At 39.9% G+C, this 15,894-nt stretch overlaps 1 protein-coding gene across 1 annotated transcript in view; it reads left to right on the plus strand.

Annotated features, from left to right (window-relative positions):
• Positions 1-4,316: 4,316 nt before the first annotated feature.
• The window catches only part of LOC132399678 (AP-1 complex subunit gamma-1-like), a 159,546-nt gene continuing 147,968 nt past the window's right edge, over positions 4,317-15,894 (plus strand). Inside the window, exon 1 of the mRNA XM_059980325.1 lies at positions 4,317-4,524. The gene's annotated coding sequence lies outside the window, so the exon portion shown is untranslated. The remainder of the gene's footprint in view (positions 4,525-15,894) is intronic.

Consider the following 15,894-nt stretch of genomic DNA (forward strand, 5'->3'; position numbering starts at 1 on the left):
AGGTGAGGAGTGGAGTTGGGTGGGCTGAGTGAGCAACGGAGCAGCTCAATGTGGTTCATCCTGGCCATGGAGCGAGTATATTTCACTAGAGGCAGGCAGCACCTGATCCACGTGCTATGAATGCCAAAATCATGGATCTCCAACTTACACCCAAAGGGATGTGATGGTAGCTGCTCTCTGTGGCCTGGCATTGGGTGTAAAGTATGTCTTTTGGTTTCCCTCATGTTGATGAAATATTAAAGGTGGTCTGTTATCTGGTGTTTACATGGTAAGGTAGTGGATTCCTGAGACTCAGGAACTGGAGTGCGAGCTCTCTCTTTAATCTGACATCTCATTACAATATGCTTCTGAGATCCATGTCTCTGAGTAAATATGTTCATCTGAGGGTGCTGAGCTCCCACAGGTTGTTGCATCCACATATGGTGTATTGGATACGGAACAGATTTCTGTGACTTTGAGATGTAATTATTGGGTTTCTTAATGTCATATGTACTTCAAGTCAGTTAGGAATGCCAGATGACATTCAGACCCTGCAGGAAATGACCACTGGTGATCAAGGCTTGTTTCAGAGAATCTGAAAATTCATGACATGATGATGGGATGTATTTCTGAAATATCGAGCATTAGGCATGCAATGACTTGTGACATTCTTTACTGAACAGCAATTCAGGTATAAATACATAACAGAACAGAAAGGATAGACGATGCTTTATGAAGTGATCCTATAATTTGAAATTTGGTATGGTATTTTTTTGGGATCTGACTTGTACTGACAGGATTTGAGGGTTAGATATTGTACTGCAGGGGATTCTTCCTGTAATGATCCACATAACACAATGATGAGTAGACAATGAAGGCAAGGCAGTGGATGTTTACATGGACTTGACAAGCTTTGTTGGAGAAGCCAGAGAACGGTAGTGGATGGTTGCCTCTTTCACTGGTGTGCCTCAGGGATTGCTGCTGAGTCCATTGTTGTTTGTCAACAACCTGAACGATAGCATGTTGGACTGGATCAGTAAATTTGTGGACACTGGTCCCTCAAAGCTATCAGGTGCACAGCCACGCAGTAACTGAAATGCTGCTGTGCACATAGCCCTTGTTGCCGCACCACTCGAATGAAGTCAGACAAGAAAAGGCTTCTGAAACATGACAGATTTGCTTTCTTGTACTGAATTTCAATATACCCTTCAACAAATAAATAAAATAAAACTTGTGATTTTTAAATTTCCTTTCTAAATATTCATGGTATGCACATTACAAAAGAAACTGTGTTTTTGAACCTGTACAGTTTTCAGGCTTGTAAGAACTTCCTACTCAGAGCAATGTTTGGTCTGTGCAGTTGTGAAAAAAAAATAGATGGAACTTCACTATCAAAGCTTGCAGTGGGATCTGGACCTGCTGGAGACCAGCTGGAAAAATGGGCTAAAAAATGGTTGAAGTGATTTAATGCTGACAAGTGTGAGATTTTGCATGCTGGGAAGACAAACCAGGCTAGAACTTACACAGTGAATGGCAGGGCACTGAAGAGTATGGTAGGATAGGGAGATCTGGGAATAAAGATGCATAATTTCTTGAAAGTGGTGTCTCAGGTAGATAGGATTATAAAGAGAGCTTTCGCATGATGACATTCGGAAATCAGAGTATCAAATACAGGAGCTGGGATGTTATGTTAAAGTTGTATAAGTTGCTGGACACCTAGAAAGATGTCAATAAGATTGAAAGAGTGCAGAGAACATTTACCAGGAGGTCTCTGGGGCACGAGGACCTGAGTTACAGCAAAAGGTTGAGTAGGTTAGGGCTTTATTCCCTGGAGCATAGGAGAATGAGAGGAGGCTTGATGGAAATACACAAAGCTATGAGGGATGTAGATAGAGTAAATGTAAGCAGGCTTTTTCCACTGATGCTGAGTGAGACTACAACTAGCGGTCATAAGTTAATGGTGAAAGGTGAAAATACTTAAAGGGAACCTAAGGCGGAAGCTCTTCACTTAGAGGATAGTGAGAGTGTAGAATGAGCTGCCAGTGGAAATGGTAGATGGTGGAAGAGAAGTTTGGATGGGTACATGGAGGGGAGGGGTATGGAGTGCTATGGTCCTGGTGCAGGTTGGTAGCACTAGGGAGATTAATAGTCAGTCATGGACTATGTGGGCTTAAGGTTCCTTTTCTTTGTCTTTGTTTCTGTGCTGTAGTGCTGTTCCAACCTATTCATATGATCTACCTATACATTCAGCCTTTCCAAATGATAATTATCCAATTATGTCTCATCAACTCCTCTGTTGAATTCTACAGGGAGACACTCTTCAGAAATTTTTGCTGTAGTTTGGTCTGCCACAGAACTATAGACTGACTTTTCTCACAGACAACAGCTGGTCTTTAATTGCAAAGAGTGCATTGAATGTTGGATAGATTTGAGAGGAACCAATAATTTACAATCCCGCTACAATTTAAAAATACAGTTATTTATTAAAGGTGATTCTGGGATCTGTAACAGAAGTAAACAAATGTACCTTAATGTTACTTCCAGTGTATCAGAATTATTACAGGGAATAACTGGGATTTGAAATATATTTAAGATAGTTCTATTGTTTTTGCATTTTTCTCAGCATTGCTGCTACTGATCATGTTGTTGCTATTTACAACCATCATAGACTAAAGCTGACATATCCAGTTAAGACCATAAGACATTGGAGCAGAATTAGGCCATCCGGCCCATCGAGTCTGCTCCACCATTCAATCATGGCTGATCCTTTTTTTTTCTCCTCCTCAACCTCACTACTGTTCACCTTGTAGTTCTCCTTCCATCATTGGTTCACAACTCACAACTTAATTCCAGCCAATCATACACCTTCCATTCTTTCTTATTTCCCTTGCCATCACTGGATTTACTCAAACATTGCTAATTGACATTAGTTTTAATTAACGTGAAAGTTCCAAAAGCATTTTGATTTCATGATTCCACCTTAAACTCATTAAACCCAAATCATTCTAATGATATACAGTCAGTGGCCACTTTATTAGTTACACCTGTACAACTGCTCGTTAGTGCAAATATCTGATCAGCCAATCATGTGGCAGCAACTTGATGCATTAAAGCTTGCAAACATGGTTGAGAGGTTTGGTTGTTGTTCGGACCAAACATCAGAGTGGGGAAGAAACGTAATCTAAGGGATGCTCAATGTGTAATGATTGCTGGTGCCAGACAGGGTGTTTCGAGTATCTCAGAAACTGCTGATCTCCTGGGATGTTCATGCACAACAGTCTCTAGTGTTTGCAGAGAATGGTGTGCAAAAGAAAAAACAAATCTATTAAGTAACAATTCAGTGGGTGAAAACACTATATTAATGGAAGAGGTCAGAGGAAAATGGCCAAACTGGTTGAAGTTGACAAGGAGGTGTCAGTAATTCATACAACCACATATTACAAAAGAGGTGTACAAAAGAGTATCTCTGAATGCATAACATATCAAACCTTGAAGTGGATGGGCTACTGCAGCAGAAGACCACAAACAGGAAGAACCTAATAAAGTGGCCACTGAGTGTTTGTTATTAGGTACAGAAGGGACCTAATAAATTGATTTACTCTCAGTAACTCCCATGTATTATACCAAGACATTTTAAGTTGTATTATACTCATGAATATTACTGAAACTTAATGGATTATAGATATTTTATCTACAAACCTTGCTTCATCTTGTCAATTTTTCTGCAACAGTATTACGAGTAACATAGTCTTCTGCTTTATCTCTCCTTGTAAACTGGCTGATGCATAATTATCATTTAATTACCACGGAATAGATTTTTAAAAATTAAAATTAAAATAAAACCGCAGAGCCTGCGTCAGAACTATGAGAGAGAGATGAAAATGTAATTTAAGTTAGAGAAAGGTGAGGGAAGGAGGGATAGATTTAAGATGGGGCGAAAAGAGTTTTTTAAAATATATATTGACTGGTTTTAGTATGAATCTATCAACAAACTACCCTAACCTTACAACTTCGTGCCGTTTAGACCGCTACATTCGTGAAAAAAAATGCGATTATATTTGATTTTGGGGTGATTGAAAGCTCATATTTGGCAAGTTTAGGAATAAAAACTTGATTTATCATTCTATTTACAAACTGTGAAATAACCAATATTTCCTCATTATTCCGGAAAATCTCTGTTGTCTTCAGTTACGGCTATTTATTGTACAATCGGGAAAATTCCAGGGAAACTTTGCTTTCACTGGCAGCGTCAGAAAGCCCCGGGGTTCTCTGGCAGTTACAGTTAAACAGTGCCGACCGCTGCGACCCGAAAGGCTAAGGAAACTTCAACTTCCAGGATCCACCGCATCCAGCTGCGTGGGGAGATGCTTCAGGGAGTTGAAGTCCACCCCGGCGCAATCGGGAAAGGCGCACTACAACTCCCAGAATGCCAAGCGGTCTCGCTGCGTAGGCGCGTTAAGGCCCTTTCTGACTTCAAACGGCCGCCATCTTTCGGCTTAGCGGGGGATAACGGGGAGGTTGTGTCGGTTGCCCTGGCAGGTTATGGTGAGTAACGGGGCGGTCGACAGCCCTTTGCACCGTCGCTGAATGGCTGAGGAAGTGGTGGGTGATGGAGGGGTAGGGTGCTGGGTGAGGCGGCGGATGGAGGGGTGATGGAGAGCTGTGTCCATTCTCTGGTGACAGGTGCACAGGCAGCGTCCCGCTGCAGCGGGCCTCTCACCTCGGTTCGACCACCAACCCTCCTTTTAGCGGAGCTCTCACACCCACCCCTGTCTGCAGTGGGCCTCCCTTCCGCTCTCCCCCAACGCCGCCGTCGCTGATGCTGGCCTCTCACCCGGTCCCCCACAGCCCGCACCCCCCTAGGCCCCCTACTGCGGCGGGCCTCTCACCTGGGTGCCGGCATCCCACACGCCCATCCCTTCCTCCTCCCAGCAGGTCTCTGACACCAAGGTATTCCCGGTGTCTGCGGCCCCGGGCACCCAGGCTTCCCCACCCACATACCCCGATCATGGCGAAGGATGCCAGTCAAACAAAAACACACAGCCACTGGCCATGCCAGTCTGCAAGAAGGAGCGGGATAAGATTGGCTGGAAATACTGGGTGCATTGCAAATGTTCATGTGGCTTTCACTGAGTTTGTTTTATGGTACCAGCCGCAGATCTTCGGGTTCCATATACATTATAATTATTTTCTTGCTTGTCCATTGATTTTGTCCAAAGCATTTTTTGCCCCCTTTGTACTGCCTGTACCTTGACTCACAAGTAATGTTGTGTGTTGCAGCATAGGGGTGTTTGGCATTGAGGATTCCGCACTTGCAATGTCAGGAACATGAAGTCAGCATGTTTATTTAGTATCATATGTCCTCCATTAACACAAAAAATCCAGAAGCAAAACATAATTAAGTTGCTAGAAATTTGAAATAAAACTTAAAAGTGCTAGAGCCATAGAACATCGCAGCACAGAAACAGGCCCTTTGGCCCACCTAGTTCATGCTGAACTGTAACTCTGCCGAGACCTATGGACCCACATCTGGACTATAGCTTTACATAACCCCCATACATGTACTTACTCAGAACAAAATACAAAATGCTGGAGGAACACAGAAGGTCAGTCAGCATCTATGGAGGGCCCTTTGCAAGGACTGGTGAATTCATGTACTTAACCAAAATTATCTTAAATGTTGCATTTGAACCCATATTCATCACTTCCTGTGGCAGCTTTGTCCACACTTGCACCACCTTCTGAGTGAAGTTTCCCTCAGGCTCCCCTTAAATATTTCACCTTTCACCCTTAACTCTAAGTCTCGCCCAAATTCAGTGGAAAAAGCCTGCTTGCATTTACCCTGTCTATACCCCTTGTAATTTTGTATACTTAAATCAAAACTCCCCTTATTATCCTGCACTCCAGGGAAAAGAAACCACTAAACTATTTGACTTTTCCCAATTACGTTAGTTGCTGAAGTCCCAACAACATTCTTGTAAATTTTATTTGCACACCTCAATCTTATTGACATGTTTCCAGTAGGTAGGTGAGCAGACTACACCCAATACTTAAAATTATGGCTCACCAATGTCTTGTACAAATTTAACAGCAAGCCGGGCAGCATCAGTGCAGAGTAGAATGGTTAATGGTTTCAGGTCCTAGACTTTTCATCTGAAATAGTATGCATTAACAAAGTGTGTTGTACTGAAGAGAATGGTTTCCACTCTTGAATCTTATCAAGTAAATAATGTTCTGTGTGGTGAAGCATGGTTTCAGTTCTGAAAAGAATTTGTAAAGGGGATATGATGTGTGAGTTGATGCTGTCCTGTATTTGCAAAGTTCTAATGTCACAAACTTTTTGATACATAATTTTGATTCTCTTAAAAATGTTAAAACATTTTTGTTATTCAAAACAAGTGAGAAAATGTTGGAAATACTTTGCAGCTCAGATAACATTGAGTGGAAAGAGAAACAGTTTAAGTTGGAAAACTAAATTTTAATGAAAGACCTGAAACAATAACTTTACGAATTCCACTTGTGCTCCCTGAACTGCTGAATCCACCATTTTCTGCTTTTGTTTCATATTTCAAACATCTACATTTTTAAATCTTTTGTTTTTTGTTTGATACTTAGTGAACATAAAATTTAAATGCATCTAGAGAGTCTGGTTTTGAGTTTCCCAAACAATAGAAGGCTCTGAGAGAAGAGTACATTTATCCAGCTGTGCCACTTCCAAACGGGACATTCTAACAGATGTGTGTGTGTGTGTATATATATGTATATATATATATATATATATATATATATACATACACGCACACACATACATCAGTAGCATAGCAGTTAAAGCGATGCTCTTACAGCTTGGGGTGTTCTGGAGTTTAGAGTTAATTTCCAACACTATTCTGTAAAGAATCGCTGTATGTTCTCCCCATGGGCGCTCTGGTTTTCTCCCACAGTCCAAAGATGTACCAGGTAGGGTAATTAGTTATTGTAAATTGTTCTGTGATTACATTAGAGTTAATCAGGGTTGTCTGGTTACTGGGACTATGTGGCTTGAAGGGCCTACTCTGAGCTGTATCTTGTATCACTAAATAAAAATATAATAGAACAAAATGTGTTTGTGTATATATACATACATGTACCATACACTCATAAGGGCCCAAGTTATTGCCTTATCATTCAGACACTCACACCATTGTGCTGCTCTGTGCTTCCCCTATCTCAGGGTCAATGATAAAGTCCTTAGCGTTTCCAGGGAGAAATTAATGCACTACAGTGGATTCCCATTAATCAGGGTATCCACTTGTTTGGGACAACTCTTAAAGAACACAAAGTAATTTGAGAAACTAGCCGGGATTTGCTTTGTTTATTTGGGACACTATGCCACTTAATCGGGTTAGGAGACTGCTGCACAGTTTCTAACTGGTGTCAGTTGGGTGCACCTGCGTGGCTTTTAGCACTATACCATGCTTTGGAACAAACAGTTTTTAAATAGCATCAGTTGCTTGTGTTCAAAAAACAGTGATTTTTGTCACTGGTGGTTGGTGTGAAATAAGCATTAAGACATTGTTTTGCTCACCAATGTTTCAAGCATTCAGGCTTGGAGATGCCAGAAATGGTCGGGAGTGAAAATGAAACAATTTCATTACCTTAAGTTAGGAATTACGAAGGTATTGACAATAGTCATGAATGTTACAATGAAAATGAAGATTTGGAGGATGTAATCTTCTAAAGCAGGGGTGGCCAACTTTTTACATTCCATGTGTCAATATTTTCGCGCATGAGTTCAGATGTGCCATACAACTCTTGTACCCCCATCAGTTCTTGTAAAAATACGTGAATATAGACATATTTTTCATTTTTACATGATATATTGATTTAATATAAAACAAGATAAACATTACTTACCTTAATGAGACTTTTAACAAATTTATTCTGTCCTCTTTTGATTTCTTCCTTTTTCTTAATAACATATTCTTTCCTTAACTCAGACCCAAGCACTAGCTTCAGTTTTCCTTCTATTTCAGTCTGATGTGTTTTATAGTGTTTATTAAGATCATGTCTTCTATTATGTGAGAGTGTTTTCACAACCAATGCATAATGGTTTTCCTGACGGACCCGCTATAAATAAGAACTCATTTTCCCACTGTACATTGAACTAACGCTTACTTTCACTTTCTGCTTTTCTTTTGCACTGTGATGGGTAACTGAATGTAAAAACAAGGCTTAATTTTCAAAAAAGTACAAGAATGCAAATGTTCACAAAGGACGAACAAAGCACAACTCCTAGGCGCATGATGGTCAATTGTAAACTGACTGGCAAAAACCTGCGATGCACCGCTGGTGCAGACACCTGGCGCCTCAGGATCAAACAAGTATGAAACATATATTGAACAGTTATGGAATGACTGCAGAACAAAAGTCCTTACCTAGTTTGACTCATTGAACATTTTTTAAAATTGAAAACAGATTAATGTAAAAAAAGATAACGTGCCAAAAGATGTGCATGAAATAATAAAATCGCTAAAAATAATTGCTAAGTTTTAGATTTATTCTCAGTAAAACCTATTTCTAGTTCTAAGGTACTTGAATTCCTGTTGCAGATTTTTTTTCTATAAATCAGTTTTTGGTTAATACTTTTTGCATGAGTAGGCTTACTTTTTTATTATCACTGCAGTGCAATGCGCCACTTCTAGTCATCAAACGCGCCACAGGTTGGTCATCCCTGTTCTAAAGCATTGTATGAAGGCAGCCCATTATCTGATTTTGTTCAGAAGAAGTATGCAGGTGGACTCTGTCAATAGCTATTAGGAACTAATGCATGGTTTTATAGTATTGTAGAGATATTGGTTGTATTGCAACTTGTTCATATATTTCATTTAATAACAAATTATTACTCAAAGCTTGCTTTTTTAAAATGCCTTTTAACTATTTCCATGAAACTTCAGCTAATTGGGGCAGCTGCTTAATTGAGTTGATGTGTCCAAATTAACTGGAAACCTGTGTGTGTGTGTGATACATATTAGATTGTTTTGTATCACATGGTAGTACAGGACGCATTATGTTAACTGTGCTGATACTTTGTTTAGAATGTATGAATATTAGAAAATAGGAATGGGAAAAAATAAAGGTGCCAGAGGAACAGAAACAGGCAGGATCTATGGAGGAAAATGGATTTTTCAAGACTTAAAATCTAGAATAGAGATAGACAGTATAAAGATGTGCAGGAAAAAGATGGAACAAGACTTGATGAACAGAAGGTGGATCTTTTGAGGAGTGATATGCAGATGGAGAAGGAATTATTTGATACTGTAGTAGAGACTGGGAGGTAATAGATGGAGAAAATAAAAAGCTGCAGAGAATGGAATCTGATGAGGAAACATGGAATCAACTAAGGGAGGTGCAGGGAGGAACAATGAGAAGAGGGACACAGTGGGATGGTCTCTCTCCCAATAGTTTCAGTTATCTCTGGGGATACAGTACTCTATCTTTCACGGCAATTCTGTGATTGCTGTTCCTCAATGATACAATCTAATCAGATTATCAGTTTTCACATGACTGTTAGCCACTCACAATATTATCTCTCCACAACTTTTCTGATACCACAACAATTATGTGATCTGCCCACCACAAAGTTGTCCATTTTAAAAATTTTTCTTGTGTATAGAGTTAGGAAACTGCAAGGAAAGAAGACCATGATGGGTGTTAGATACAGGCCTCTGAATGGTAGCCAGAATGTAGAATATAAATTATAACAGGAGAAAGAAAAGGCATGTAAAAAGGGCCGTGTTACAATAGCCATGGGGGATTTCAATATGCAGGTCTATTGGGAAAAACAGGTTGGTGCTGCATCCTAAGAGATGAAATTTGTATAATGCCTGAGATGGCTTTTTAGAGCAGCTTGTGTTTGAGCCCACTAAGGGAAAGGGAATTCTGGACTGGGTGTTGTATAATAAACCAGATTTGATTTGAGAACTTAACATAAAGGAACCCTTGGACACAGTGATCATAATATGATAGAATTCAACCTGCAGTAGGATGGGGAGAAGATAAAGTCAGATATATCACTATTACAATGAACTAACAGGAATTATAGAAACATGAGAGAGGAGCTGGCCAAAGTTGAGGATTGATACATCCCAAAGATGAAGACATTTTCGAATGGGAGGATGAGACAACCGTGACTGGCGAGGGAAGTCAAAGACAGCATTGAAGGAAAAGAGGGAGCATATAATATAGCAAAAATTAGTGAGAAGTTAAAGGATTAGGAAGGCATTAAAAACCAATAGAGGCAACTAAAAGCCATAAGGAGAGAAAAGATACATTATGAAGGTAAGCTAGCCATTAATATAAGAGAACATACCAAATGTTTTTCCAGATATAAAAAGAGTAAAAGAGAGGCGAAAGACTGCTGGGAAAAGACACTGGAGAGGTAGTAAAGGGGAACAAAGAAATGTAGACAAACTTAAGTATTTTGTGTTAGTCTTCACTGTGAAAATCATTACCTGTATGCCCGAAATTTGAGAGTGTCATGGGGCAGAAGTGAGTGTGGTTGTTATTTCTAAGGAGAAGGAAGCTGAAAGATTTGAAGGTAGATAAGTTACCTGGACTAGATGAGCTACACCTCAGCATTCTGCAAGAGGTAGCTGAAGAGATTGTGGAGACATTAGTAATAATCTTTCAAGAATAACTAGATTCTGGAAAATTGCAAATGTCACTCCTCTCTTTAAGAAGGGAGGGAGGCAGAAGAAATTATAGGCCAGTTAGCCTGACCTCAGTATTTGGAAGATGTTGGAATCCATTATTAAGGATGAAGTTTTGGGATACTTGAAGGCACATAGTAAAATAGGCCAAAGTCTGCATGGTTTTCCTTTGAGGAGAAATCTTGCCTGACAAATCTGCTGGAATTCTTTGAAGAAATAGAAAGCAGGCTAGACAAAGGAGAAGTGGTGGATGTTGTTTACTTGGATTTTCAGAAGTGCTTTGACAAGATGCTGCATGTGAGGCTGGTTAACAAAATAAGAACCCAAAGTATTACAGGAAAGATGCTATCATGGATAGAAGATTGACTGACTGGCAGGAGGCAAAGAGTGGGAATAAAGGAGGGCTTTTCTGGTTGGCTGCTGGTGACTAATGGTGCTCCACAGAGAAGAGTATTGCAACCTTTTCCTTTCACATTATACACCAGTGATTTGGGTGATGCCATCGATGGCGTTGTGGCCAAGTTTGCAGATAATATGGAGATAGGTGGAGGGGCAGATAGTGTTATGGAAGCTGGGAGGTTGCAGAAGAACTTAGAAAGATTGGGAGAATGGTCAAAGAAGTGGCAGATGGAAAAGAAGTGGCAGATGGAATATAATGTAGGGAAGTGTATGGTCATGGATATTGTTAGGAAGAAAGGCATAGACTATATTCTAAAGGGGAAGAAAATTCAAAAATCAGAGGTGCAAAGAGACTAAGGAGTCCTTGTGTGGGATTCCTTAAAGGTTAATTTGCAGATTGAGTCAGTGGTAAGGGAAGCAAATACAATGTTAGCATTCATTTCAAGGGCACTAGAATATAAGAACAGAGATGAAATGCTGTGTTTTATAAGGCACAGTAGGAGTTTTGTGAGTCAATTTTGGACCCCTTGTCTAAGAAAAGATGTGCTGGCATTGTAGGGGTTCCAGACGACATTTATAAGTATGATTCCAAGATTGAAGGGACTACTGTGAGGAACATTTGATCACTCTGGGGTTGTACTCACTGGAATTTAGAAGAATGATGGAGGGAATCTTATTGAATCTAATTGAATATTAAAAGGCCTAAATAGTGGAAGTGGAGAGGTTGTTTCCTACAGCGGGTGAGGCTAGGATCAGAGGACACAGCCTCAGAATAGAGGGACATCTATTTAGAACAGAGGTGAGGAGGACTTTCTATAGCCAGACTGTAGTGATTGTGTGAACTTCATTGTCACAAAAGGCCATGGAGGCCAAGTCATTTGAGTATCTTTAAAGTGGAGGTTGATGGTTTCTTGATTAGTCAAGTCGTCAAAGGCTATAGGAAGAAGGTTTCCTCTTTTTCCATTGATAGAAGTAATAAATAGAGGCTATAGCTTTAAGGTGAGAGGGGGAAAGTATTTGTAAGATTGTTAGGTGCTTATTGCACACTGCCAGGGTGGTGGTGAATGGCATTTAATTAGATAATTGAGTATGCAGGAAATGGAGGGATATTGGCTTAGTTTAATTTAGCTTCTGTTGACACAGACTCTGTTAGTTTAAGGACATGTTCCCTAAGAATTGTGTGTATTCAATATAATATAGTGTTCAAATACTAGAAACTGTTACTTTAAATTGAAAAGAATAAAGTTTAATGGATATTTGAATTGTTTCTTTTTATAATGGCAGACGCCTAGAAGGGTAAGTGATGAAAGTAGAGACAATAGTGATGTTTAAGAGCAATGAGGCAGCTGCATGAACTGGCAGGTAATGGAAGGATATAGACCATGAGCAGCCAGATTAGTATCATGGTCAGCACAGACTTTGTGGGTGGTACTGTTACTGTGCTGTACAGACTGTTCTCTGTAACACTCCTCCCAAACCACCCCACACCCATACTAACTCCTTTTGCCACCAATTCTGCCAAGCTCTTCAGCTTTCCGGGTCCTAAGTTGTGACATCCATTTCTGAAACTGCATTGTTGTGTTGCCTTGTCCTCTTTCCTTATAGCAATACTTGCTTGTTTGCCCAAGCTTTAGTGCCATCTATATTAACATCCTTCCTATTCAGTGTCACTGTTTGATTGCATACCTGTGAAGAGCTAGGAATGACTTATTACAATAGCTGTATAAATCATTTCAGATTAAACTCTACATTTGGATTTTGTTAACTAAGAATGCTCAGAATTACGATAATAGGTAATTTGATGAGATATTAGAAATAAAACAAAATACAACAGACAACATACACAAAATGCTGGAGGAACTCAGCAGGCCAGGCAGCATCTATGGAAAAAGTAAAGTAACATCAAATGTACGTCTTTCTGTAGATGCTGCAAGGCCTGCTGAGTTCTTCCAGCATTGTGTGTGTGTGTGTTGCTTGGATTCCCAGCATCTGCAGATTTTGTCTTGTTAGTGACTTGAAAATACAACAGACTGTTCAGAAAACAGATGCATGCTGGCCTTTATTGCCGAGGTGAGGACTCAAAAGCAAAGAAGCTCTGCTGATAGCATACGTACTTCTATTTAATGTTTGTGCACTCTAATCAGAATTCATTATTTTCCATTATAATTTATACATGAGTCTTCTAATGTAAAGTAATTGTTCTCAATCTAGAAGGGCTCTATGGTTTCAGTTGCTAAGTATTTTCAGGAGTCAACAGATCTTTGAATAGTATGTAAATAAAACCTTAGTGTCGGAAAGCAGTGCTAAGGAAGAAGATAAGCAATGGACATTAACTGGAATGGCAGACTCAAGGGGAGGAACTCAGGTTGTCTATCTGCTATTATGTTTCTGAATGATTTTAACAATTTGATTTATCAGAACTTACTGTTAGAACTTGCAGGAAAGATTATTGGGAGTTTTTATTATGTATTTAAAAACTATTGTTACTGGAATTTCACTGAACTGTCCAGCCAAGGAGATTAGTCCTCATGGAACTCCCCAGTTCAGCAAAATTTAACTTACTGAATTCATTTACTTTTGAAGCAGGAAATGAAAGTTTGTCATTGGTCAGTTCTTTACTGTTATTTTTTTTTTCTTTCCTTCTGAAGTCTCCTCTTTGTCTCTGAATATCGCTGTGTCTAATGTAGCCTTGAGGGTGCTAATAGTCTTCCAGTTATTTTTTTTATGGAGCAATTCTTTATGCGAACAGTGAAGCTTGTAAATTTAACCAATGAATGCTATTTTGAGAAGAAGGCAATGAGACACCTGTGGTCTTGTCTCTGATTACTTGATTATTAGAGGTTAAGTATTCAGCATTGTCTTTGCCTCATGCCCCCACATCTCCATTTTTGATAGGTAGAATAGGAACAAAATAGTTCTGTTTCCATCAAATGAACACAAGGTGAAAACCAAATGACAGAGATTCACTGGGAGATGCAAACAGTTTTCTGGAATCACCAGTATCATCTTGCAACCCAAAGCTATACTTTATTTCTATAATACCATCACACAAGCAGGCCAGAACCAGTCCTTTCCCAAACAAACGGAAATAAGGCATTCAGAAAACTTCCAAAGCATTCATATATTAAAAGAATAAAAATTTGAGGTGGCACAGTGGTCAGCACATTGCTTTACAATGCCAAGCAATCACCAAAAGAGGTTCATTTCCTGCCACTGCCTTAAGGAGTTTAGAGCAGCATGGTAGTAGAGTGTAGCAGTTAGCTCAACGTTATTATATTGCCAGTGACCCGAGTTCAATTCCTGCACTGTGTAAGGAGTTTACGAGGGGTGATTGATACGTTCGTGGCCTAATGTAGAAGAGTCAATTTTAGAAAACCTAGCACATTCATATTTCAACATAGTCCCCTCCTACATTTACACACTTAGTCCAGCGGTTGTGGAACATAGGGATCTTGGACCTCCAGAAAGTGTCCACACCAGGGGTGATTGATAAGTTCATTGTCTAAGGTAGAAGGAGATGAGTTATACAGCTTTCGTTACATGCGCATGCAGTTCAACTCTGTGAGTGATTATGCGGAAAGTTTGAAATTGATAACTCATCTCCTTCTACCTTAGGCCATGAATTTATAAATCCCCCCCCCCCAATGAGTTATTAACTTCAAACTTTCTGCATAATCACTCAAAGAGTTGAACTGTGTGTGCAAGTAACGAGAGCTGTATAACTGACCTCCTTCGACCTTGGGCCACAAACTTATCCATCACCCCTGCTGTGGACACGTTCTGGAGGTCCAAAATCCGTATGCTCCACGACCGCTGGACTAAGTGTGTAAGTGTAGGAGGGGACTACATTGAAAAATAAATAAATATTGACTCCTTCTAACTTGGGCAACAAACTTATCAATCACCCCTCGTATACATTCTCCCTGTGACTGCATGGGTTTTCTCCCACATCCCAAAGATGTATAGGTTAGTTGGTTAATTGGTCACATAGACGTAATTGGTGGCACAGTCTCATTTGGCCAGGTGATCCTGATATCATGCTGTACCTCTAAATAAAAATAAATAAAATGCAATTAGTTAACATTTAACAAATCAATGAATGTAAATTTATTCTTCTGCATCATAATTAATGGATTTGTTGATCCTGAGGCTGGCACGTTAATTCCCCAGTGTCACTGCTGATGGCTGCAACAAATACACAATCCTCCAATATATTCTTAAGTGTCCCATCAGAAGACAGCTGGCAAAACTCCAGTGAAGAGCAATCAGCATTTGAGGGTTTCTGCATTCACAATGGAATCCTGGACTTTAATAGATAAAGAACAGAGCAAGATGTTTGGACTGTAATGTCATTTCTTGTACTAAGTAATTCATTATGAAATCAAGCCCTAATCAAGCTCTTTGGTAATGAGTACCACACACAACATGCTGTAGAATGCAGCAGGCCAGGCAGCATCTATAGGAAGAAGCACTGTTGATGTTTCGGGCCGAGACCCTTCATCAGGACTAACTGAAAGAAAAGATGGTAAGAAATTTGAAAGTAGGAGGGGGAAATCCGAAGTGATAGGAGAAGACAGGAGGAGGTAGAATGAAGCTAAGTGCTGGAAAGGTGATTGGTAAAAGTGATACAGAACTGGAGAAGGGAAAGGATCATGGGATGGGAGGCCTAGGGAGAAAGAAAGGGGGAGGGGAGCACCAGAGGGAGATGGAGTACAGGCAGAATGATGGGCAGAGAGGGAGAAAAAGGAGGGAGTGGGAAATAAATAAATCAGGGATGGGGTAAGAGGGGAAGGAGGGGCATTAACGAAAGTTAGTGAAATCAATGTTC

Source organism: Hypanus sabinus, chromosome 9, assembly GCF_030144855.1.
Source record: "Hypanus sabinus isolate sHypSab1 chromosome 9, sHypSab1.hap1, whole genome shotgun sequence".
Taxonomy (NCBI): Eukaryota; Metazoa; Chordata; class Chondrichthyes; order Myliobatiformes; family Dasyatidae; genus Hypanus; species Hypanus sabinus.